Source organism: Silene latifolia, chromosome 1, assembly GCF_048544455.1.
Source record: "Silene latifolia isolate original U9 population chromosome 1, ASM4854445v1, whole genome shotgun sequence".
Lineage (NCBI taxonomy): Eukaryota > Viridiplantae > Streptophyta > Magnoliopsida > Caryophyllales > Caryophyllaceae > Silene > Silene latifolia.
The window spans coordinates 160,456,604-160,467,453 of NC_133526.1; the positions used below are offsets into that span (position 1 = coordinate 160,456,604).

The following is a 10,850-nucleotide window of genomic DNA, read 5'->3' on the forward strand; positions in this document are numbered from 1 at the left end:
TTTATCCTAATTACTACATCCTACATTTAGCATGTCCTTTGTCAAGCTAGTAGTCTGTGTTCTTAGGGTTGTTACTCATTTTTGGTGGCATATGCTCTGTTGAGACGTTATTGGGAAGATGAAATGAAGGAAGGAAAGAAACATAGAAAAAAAAAGAAAAAAAAAGATGGAAAAAATGATTCGAAAAAAAAAAAAGAGTTCTGTACTGTTTAAGCAGTCGATCGACTGCCCCTTTTGGTCGATCGACTGAGGTTCGAGAAAGAGAACGAAATCAAATTCGCATAATTCAAACCTTTATCTTTTGGCGATTTTTGCTCCCATGTGTTATTCATATTTTATGGGGAGTTAGTTGATTACTTTTATCTCTGGAAATTGTGAGATTTGTGCTTGCTATAGCACCGTTCCATTTGTTTTTGAGCAAGAAGTTGGATGTTGCCATATGGTTCCGTTTCGGTACTAGCTTAATCACCTGTACCCCCACTTTTCCATAAATGTTTTGCCTCTTCTTACCCATACCTCACATATCCACATATATACCTCGGCATGTGTCATGGTCATTTGTTGGTTGGAATGCGTATGTACGGTTGTAGAGATTGCTTTCATATTAGACTGCAGGCATGTTCTTATAGGTCGTAGTTAGGTGAAAGTCATTACAATTACTTCTTTCTATCTTTACATATACTCACCTGTGTTTATTGAGTGGTATGAGCGACCCGTGAGAGTCCAATTTGATAAGTCTCTACAGTTGACGGTTCAGCAGTTTTTAACGACTCCATAACTCGTTTGCATGATTCAATTGCTAATTGATTGTTGGTTGTGCATTAAATTGGTTTAGGCTTTACATGTTGCATTTCGCTCTGAGATTGAACTCGTTCCATTAGGTCATTAGATCGAGTCTAGTTCTTGCTTGGGGACAAGCAAGGGTTTGGTTTGGGGAAGTTTGATGCGTGTCTTTTATTTGATGTTTTACATCCCATTTTACACGCATTTCAGAGCTCATTCATGTAGTTTATGCTAAATTTCTCCCTATTTCTGTCTACTTCCGTATTTTTGTACATTATTGCAGAAATGTGAAGAATCCAGCGGAAATCGAGCTAAATCCGTCCCCGAGTATCCTGCATTGCATATGACGTGAAGTATTCACCCGAGGAACGAGCTTGGTGCGCAATTCAAGGCCCAAAAGACAAGTCCACGAGTTTATAGATGTCAAGTAGCAGCTCAAGCAGTCGATCGACCTCCGCCATCAGTCGATCGACCAACCTGCGGGTTCCAGAAGCTACTGTTTACTGAAGATCAGTCGATCGACCAGTCCTAGCAGTCGATCGACCAATTTGCTATTCCAGACGAGAATTAAAAGACTGTGAATCTTGAAGCCCAAAGTTATGTTAGGTTTAGGAAATAAAGTTACGTTAGTTGCTATATAACGTAACCTAGAAACATCAGTTTAACATTCAGTTTTGACATACAATTTTTATCTAAGTTTCAGATCCGATATTCATCAAGTTTTTACATTAAGTTTTACATACGGTTCTTAGAATTAGGGTTTGGAATATTGTTAGCATTAGAATTTTCGTTCTTGTTCTTAATCTTTCCTCTGCAATCTCGGTATTTTTCTGCCCTATTTCAGTTTACTCCTATTTCGTAATTAGTATAGAATTGATAGTTAGATTCCCGAACCATATTATTGTTGCATGTTAATTGATTTTCCTACCGCTTTAATCATGAATTCAGTAATTTTATGCCCTATTATTATTGTTGTTATCACTTTCAGCATGAGTAGCTAAATCAATTGTGCTAGGATGTAGGCGAATTATGGCGTAGGCGGCGTAGTATTAAATTGGACTGAATTCGCGTGTCAGTCGATCGACTGCCATACCTGATCGATCGACTGACCACGTGAGGTTACCTTTCGTTTTAATTGATTTTAATTATGTATTTAACGAATCGAATGCATGCGACCAGTTAGATGCTTAATTTATGACTGACCCATTAGATCGAAAGATAGGGAAAGTTATTTGATCACCAATTAAGATGACTAAACTGTGCTGAGATCGAAAGATAGGTATAGTTTAGACCGTTAGTCACTTTTCAGGACGAGAGTCAGTATTAGTGATATTAGGGACCTATAGCGAGATCGAAAGATGCTATTTGTCGAGAGTGGACCGAGAGGACCTCTTGTTTCCCGCCTCACTTGTGTTCGATTTAGACCTGTTTAGTATGCTGCCGCCGAAGCTGTAATGAACCGACCATCCTAGTACCTCTCCTTTATCTATTTAGTCCGTCTTTTTAGTTTACCGTCTTTATTTATTCTTAGCTATAGACCAAATCAATCCAACCAACCCCCCACCTTATTCTTACCTTAGACTGAATTTAAACAACTAGAATTTGCATCTGCCTCTCTGTGGTTCGACCCGACTGCCGCTAGCTATAGTTGTAGTTGGAAATTATAAATCTTATTTTTGACACCTCACGACGGGTATCAACATGCCCCAGAAAAGCAACCTCCTCTAACCAGAACTCACACTTAGACAACTTTGCATACAGCTGATTGTCTCGCAAAGTCTGCAACACCAACCTCAAATGTTCCTCATGTTCCTCCTTAGTCTTAGAGTAGACTAAGATATCATCGATAAAGACCACAACAAACCGATCCAAAAACTGACTGAAGATCCGGTTCATCAAATACATAAACACTGCAGGTGCATTAGACAACCCAAACGGCATCACACCATACTCATAGTGACCATACCTCGATGTAAAAGCTGCCTTCGGTATATCCTCCTCCCGAATCTTCACCTGATGGTAACCCGACCTCAAATCAATCTTAGAAAAGACCGCTGCCCCGTTCAACTGATCAAACAAATCATCTATCCTTGGCAAAGGATACCTGTTCTTCACGGTAACCCTGTTCAGCTCTCTGTAGTCGATACACAACCTCAAACTCCCATCTTTCTTTTTCACAAACAAGACTGGTGCTCCCCACGATGATACACTAGGTCTAATGTACCCATTCTCAATCAAATCATCTAGCTGTTTCTTCAGCTCCTCCAACTCCTTAGGACCCATATGGTACGGTACCTTAAAGATTGGCCCCGTCCCTGGTTTCAACTCAACACTGAAATCTATCTCCCTCTTTGGTGGCAACCCTGGTATCTCCTCCGGAAAGACATCTGGAAACTCCCCCACCACTGGTATCTGGTCAACTGTCGGACTCACCATACTATGATCTCTCACATGGCATAAGATCAACGGACATCCCTTCCTCAGATAAGACTTCAAGGTCACTGCTGCAATCAACTTGACTTTGGGTTTGATAACAAACCCACGATAAGACACATTAATCCCCTTAGGACCTCTTAGAGAAACTCTCTTTTGATGACAGTCTATCTTAGCCTTATACTTACCCAACCAGTCCATACCAACTATCATCTCAAAACCATCTAATGGAAACTCTAACAAATCCACTAGTAAGTCAACCTGCCCAACTATCATAGACACACCCCTATACAACCTCCCACAAGGTACAGACTCACCCGATGGTATGAACACCTCCTCTTTTACAGACTCAAACTCTCTCAAGCCCAAAAGCTTAGCATGACTCGACGATACAAAAGACTATGACGCCCCCGAATCAAATAAAACAAAGGTAAAGACTCCATTAACAAGAAAATTACCCGTGATAACGTGAGCATCCTCCTCAGCTGATTTCTTCTCCATCATGAACAGCTTACCACTGGTCTTCTGTCCACCTCCCTGGACAGTACTACTGAAATAGACGGCTTAGCAGCCGACCCATGGTTGTTGTTCGTCGCCGGTCTCTGATATGAATTACCGCCATTGCGGTTAGCCCCACCATCGTTGTTACTCTGACCACCCTGATTATTCCACGACCTAGCCGGTCTGTTACTAGCATAGCTCTGAGATGGACCCTGAGAGAAACTCCCCTGTGACTGCCTCTGAAAACCCATGCCCATAGCACTGGTACACTCGTGCCTCTTGTGGCCCACACCGCCACAGTTAAAGCAAGACAAACCCCAACTGCTACTACCACCACCACGGCCACGCCCGTAAGAAGCTCCACCGCTACACCCCGGCCCCGAAGAGTAAGCCTTCACCAGGTTATGGCCGCCCCTCTTGTAACTAGACTGACCACCACCCTCACTCTCAGCCTTCTTCTTCTCAGAAGCTCTCTCTGTTCTCTTTAGTCATCTCTACCAACCTCCCAGCTCTCCCAGCTCGCTCATATACCTCCTTAACATCAGTAAGGACCCCTACCGGCAACTTCTCCATAATCTTGGGTGTCAACCCCTTCTCAAATCTCAATGCCAAGTTATCTTGGCTCAGCCCCATATCCTCTGCGTACCTTGACTTCTCGTTGAACTTGTGATAATACTAAGCAACTATCATATCAGAAGTCATCTTGAAGTCATCAAACTCCTCTCTTAGCTTGCTACGCACATGCTCTGGCACAAAGTCTCGCCTCATAGCCCTCTTAAACTCATCCCAAGGTATAGCAGATAACCCCTGTCTCACATATAGATCCAGAGCACTCACCCTATCCTTATCCCACCACTCTCCGGCTGCTTCCCTCAAGTAGAACGCAGCTTGTTCCACTCGAAAGTCCTATGGGCAATGAACCACATTGAGTATCTTTTTCATCTCCCTATGCCAATTATCCAGCAGAATTGGTGCCCCAGTGCCCATGTAATCCTTAGGGTTAAACCTCGCTATATTGATACTCATCTTGGCGAAATCTACACCCGCCTCCTTATCTTTTCCGAACTTCTTTAAAGTCTCAGTAAGAGCATCTTGGTGCTCCAACATCATAACTATCTCATCTACGCTCATGTTCTCAGCCCTGGCATACAACGCGTTTCTCTTTGGCGGCATCTTGAAACTATATAAGGAAGAACAAACATAAACACACATCCCATACTCAAAAACACGAAAACAACCTGTACAGAACCCACTCGATCGAGTACCACAACCCACTCGATCGTTGTGAGGCCACTCGATCGAGTTGCTCACTTACTCGATCGAGTGCCTCGACTCCAGAACCTGACCAGAAAGCATCCAAAATGTACTCGACCGAGCCACCACTTTACTCGATCGAGCTGACCCCACTCGATCGAGTGCCCAAACCTACTCGATCGAGTGCCCAAAAATAAACTACTGCCCAGACACAAAAAACAACCCACTCGATCGAGTCACACCTACTCAATCGAGTGCCCCCCACTCGATCGAGTCATACTGACTCGTATACTACCCGCATGCGTATCTCAACACTACCAACCAGCTATGTTTATATACCAAATGACAAACGACAACATATCACTTTATATGTTTGTGTATATATATATATATATGTGTGTGTGTGTGTGTGTGTGTGTGTGTGTGTGTGTGTGTGTGTGTGTGTGTGTGTGTGTGTGTGTGTGTGTGTGTGTGTGTGTGTGTGTGTGTGTGTGTATATCACAAACAACAATCCTACTCCACATGTTTCTAAAATGCCACGTTATAAAATATTCATCATACACATTCTTACTACTCATCGTCTTTCTCCATCACATTCCCCATTCTCCACATGAATTCATCCACCAATTCACACAACACATTACTATATAGATATACAACACACAAGGTAAACACATAACGATCCCGACATACACCCCATAGTGGTCGGTTTAAAGTTTTAGGGCGAGATCAGGACTTTAGGACGTCTCCCAAGTCTTTGCATTAGCTCCTAACAACTCCTACCCGGGTTCATTTTAGTTTAACTTCCTAAGTTCATTGGGTTCATTAGTTACAGGTTCCAAAATCGGCGCTCTGATACCACTTTGTAACATCCCCACACTCGAAGTGCCTTACCAGGACCACTTAAGGCATGAGAATGCTACCATCTCGGTTACCCAAGGCAATGAATATCAAATAGACCATAAAGAAACGTACTTTAATAATTAAGTTTAAAGTGATATAAACCAAAACGGATAATGTGAAATACAGCTGTTCTCAAAACTGTCAAACCAACTAATCCAAAGTAAAAGAATGTTCGACACAACGGAAGACTTCTAAAACAGCTCGTGATGACTCAACCCAGCTATCCCATGTGCATCAACTCATACCTGCTCAATAACTGCTCACCATCCCCGAATGGATCACCACAGTTTTTAAAACATTTAAACGGGGTCAGTACTGATTACACAAAACAAACAGCTGCAATAAAACAACATTACAATCCAATCCAATCACCCAAACTCCGTCACATCACCACACTCCTGGCTACACACTGAAGTGTGTAGTCCTGCCAGAATACTCATCGCAACAAGTATTCCAGACCGCCAGTGGGGGACCGCAGCCATTCCCACCTAAGCTCCGCTCATCTCATCTGAGCGATAAACCCATGTTCCTTAATGTGCACATCCCTTCTGTGGCGGGTTCCACAGAAGGTGAATCAAGGGCGTGAAGCCACTCCCACAAGTGACTCCACTCAGCCGAGGATGCACCTCGCAAGCCAGAGACAGTTATACGATAATCACATTACACTACCAACAATCACCAATTCAGAATCCATGCCAATACGGTATACAACAACAACAGTTAATCACCAACACAACCATGGAATCAATTCTGAGTAGGGAAATCCTACCTGGAATAGCAATCACACGAGACCGTCTAGTAGCTAATCAGAACTTCACCTCTACGAATCCTCCTCCTATAACATGTATACATACAACTACTACCAACACATCATAATACTCCCAAATCCCTCAAATCTACCCAATTAGGGTTTAACCAAACTCAACGAAATACTATAAAAATTATACAAGAAGCTTACCCTTGACGCAACGATCACAACGGTATAACGAAAAAGACAATCTGATGATCCTAGCCTTGGGATTTGCTAATAATGCAAGAGATGCAAACAACGTAACTTTTAATCTTCTCTTGAAAGGTTTTAGGATGATAAAAGTGTTTAGGAAATAATGACGGAAGCCTTTTATCTTAATCTCGCGTTATTAACGAAACCCGGCTAAACAATCCCGTAAAATACACTTACTCGATCGAGTAAGTCACTTACTCGATCGAGTGCCCCTTACTCGATCGAGCGTCACACTTACTCGATCGAGTACCCATCAGACAAACTACTGTTTTGCGTAAAAAGCTACTTACTCGACAGAGTAAGTCCCACTCGATAGAGTACCCATAGACATAGAAAACCGTAGTATTACAACATATAAGTGAATTTCTTAATATGAGTTGTTCATTTCGTCACAAAAGAAGATAAGGATTCTAGTGCCACGAATATTCATGATTTACTCTTTTGAAAGCCGATTAGCTCAAATGGTAGAGCATTATTCAATGCACAAGATGTGGGTTCGATACCCATATTGATTATTATATACTAGTGTAACTTTAATAAAGAACATATATTGTTACTTAGCATCTCCGCATTAGTGGATTGCTGGCCTTCCATGTGATTTTTAAGTAGCACATTGACGAAGAATTCTATCGTTTCAACTCTGATTATGGGATACATCAATTTATAGTACTAAGAGCTAATGGCCAATCCGTTAATGCAACCAAAAGTATTCTTTGTGTTTTCTCCCGTTGACTCTTATCCTACTTTCAGTATGATTGGACTTGAAGAACTTGTAACTTGTGAACATCTCTTTCCTGTTATTGCAGCCTTGCAGGTTAGCATGACGCTTAAAGGAGAAGAAAATTTGCAGTAGTTGTTTACTTGAAATACCAATCAGTTAGAAATTGTTGCATAATTTCTGCTTTCGCGTATATATGGATGTTTTATAGAAGTATTCCAGTTCGTTTTGATGCATAACTTATGAGCATCACAAACCTGTTATTGCAGGTTAACATATGTTAATAATAACCAGTATACTCCCATAAGGGTAATAACTAATTTAATCAAGTGTTACTCTAATGAGTAATTAACGTTACTTTATAGGGTAACCAATATTACTTCACTAATACATAAAATCGTATATTAGGCTACTGATTGTGTCGAATAGGAGTATTATGCTCCATTTAGGTCTTAATCATGAATTCTACACGCTGTATGGTGTTGTTGACGCTTTAGAGTTTATGTGTGTGAGTTTTGCATATGTTGTTCTTATGATTGGCCACCGTCAATGGATGGGTTTTGGCTTCTCATGCATTAAAAAAACTCGTGCCTTCAAAGTTATAGAGGATATTGGTTATTAATGAGAATATTTGCATTTTTACTCAAAAAAGTGCGATTCTCTGAAACAACATGTGTTATAATATGGCGTAGCTGGTGTTACTAAGGCGTCTAAGGAATAGCTTGTGTGATTTATTAATGTAGGTGGTATTACTCTAAGGAAAAATTAGAATTACTCTTGTGGAACAATTAGTGGTTATTCTGGAAATTAATAAGATATCCGCACATTATTCTAGGAACTAACAAAATGTGCAATTCAGGAACTGTGAAACCCAAAATTTCGAGCCAAACCTATTAACTAATGCTACTAGACAATGATCAATGGATGTATATTATTATTATGGTACAAGAGCTCCACACCTGCTCAAGACATTAACTTAATCACACTTGGTCGTCTATGTAGGATTTGAACCTACATCTTGTGCAATGGCACAATGCTCTACCTTTTGAGGTAATAGACGTTAAACTGCCTCAATTGATGGTTCTAGCACTAGTGTTACTTCAGTGACTTACCCGCTGCAACAATGAATTTTACCTTTGAAGAGTCCAATGAGCCCACTAGTCCATCAATGGAAATCCGATAGAAAACTCAAGCTGAGAAAGTCACAATCCATTGAATAAGATCGACTCAAGGTGAGAGCTCAAAAAAGAAAGAAAAGCCACCTGTTCGGTAATGAAAGCGTCGACGCTTCCCTTTGTTCAGGACTCCACAGCTACAGATCAGCAAGCACCTACCTTGTTTGAGTTTGAGAAAGGGCCGCTCTGCGGAATCTATTCCATCTCCATCTATCCCTCTAAGAGACCGAATCTCCCCCTACTCTGGCTTAAGGGCACTTTTCCCTAAAATTATTGTTGACACAATAAATCAAAGGAAGAAGCAATAATATCTTATATAAACTTGGCAAAAACAATGCAAAATCTCAAGTATAATTAACCATTACTCCACTCTCACACAAGATTTATTTAATTTGGTGAGTATCAAGCAAGGGAGAGTGAAAGAGAAGAAAACTATAACTTGAAAATAGTAAGCATATAATTATTATAATAACATAGTTAAACTATTATCATAACATAGTTAAACCGTTACTGTAACACGAGTAAACTATTATTATAACAAAGACAAACTAGTCAAGTTATTTTGAAGAGTTAATTTTTGAAGTTCCCATCTGTAAGTGCAATGTAGCCGCACTCTTGTAACTAATCAGAATTCATGTGAGTTAAAATAATTACAAATTACCACTGTGAAGAAAAAAAAGAAACAAAGTAGTCTGAGGCATAATACGTACCGATCTGAGGGTTATGGAATAAGAATGGGATAGTTCTCCAGAGGTAATCGGGTTCGGGTTGGAAATCAGCATCGAAAATAGCAACATAGTTACACTCTTGTACATACTCTATGTTGATACCTTTTCCTGCCCATCTTTGGCATTCCATTTCCACCATGTTCTATTATTGATATATGCTTCACCCATTCCTTTTGTTAAGATCTATTCTCTTGCGATTAAACCATTATTGTAACAAAGTTTAACCGTTATTGTAACACGGTTAAACCATTATTGTAACACAACTAAACCATTATTGTAACACAAATAAATACAAAAACATGCATCATTGAGTTCACAGTAATAAATATTAAGATTAAACATTACATAATCAAGCAATTGAGAACTGCTTAAAGTTCGAAAGCAAATCTTCTCTTTTATGGAAATTGAACCATTCAAGTATAAACTATTGAAAATAAAGAAACGCATTAATAAGACTAGAATTATAGTAATATTGTTACACCATTATTGTAACATGGTTAAATCGTTGTTGTAACACGTTACATTGACATCTTCAGAACATGTATTGCATCACTTAGAGCTTCGCATGATTCAATAACTTTAGCGAAAGGAGCAAATTTTTCAGAAGTAATAGAACACCATTTTTCCATTATCACAATTAGTCATTGAGTAACATACTTATATCGTTACAATAACACACTTAAACCATTAGAGTAACACAACTACATCTACACCATTGTTCTACTATCGTTAAAGTAACACACTTATACCATTACAGTAACAGAACTACACAATTACTTTATATATCACCATTGCATCATTATCAAAGATTGTTATACCATTGAACACACGATTATACTATTAAAATAATAGTATTATCGAATACATCTCAACCTGTCTAAAAATTTGTTTCGCTTGCTGTAATTAAAATAGAAAATCTCTCTCATGACTTGGAATGATTTGTAGATATCATAAAAAGAATCAAACAATAGAAAAAAATCATATTTAGGAACAACTACAAGATTCAGAACAATGAGCTTTAAGAAGGCTATCATCATAAGCAATTTTTACGAATATAAACACAAGAACATCAAAACAAATTTAACTGAAACATTGATTGAGAAAGAATCTATTACATCAATTTAAATGAAAAATAACAGTATACATCATCAATTATTTTAATATTTGATAAAACTACTTTCAGAAAACATTAATTGAAAAAACTCACACAGAGTACTCACCAGAGAATACTAACAAATAAGCAAAATGTCAATTAAAACTCAACTAGAATGAAAAAGATCATCAAATTCTTTGATAGGAGATAAATTACCTTTGAAAAGCAAAGAAGATTAAAAAATCTGACACGATATTCA

At 39.2% G+C, this 10,850-nt stretch overlaps 1 long non-coding RNA gene across 1 annotated transcript in view; it reads left to right on the forward strand.

Annotated features, from left to right (window-relative positions):
* LOC141607803 (uncharacterized) overlaps positions 1–10,850 on the forward strand; it is a 254,610-nt gene that overhangs the window by 231,479 nt on the left and 12,281 nt on the right. The window lies entirely within an intron of this gene.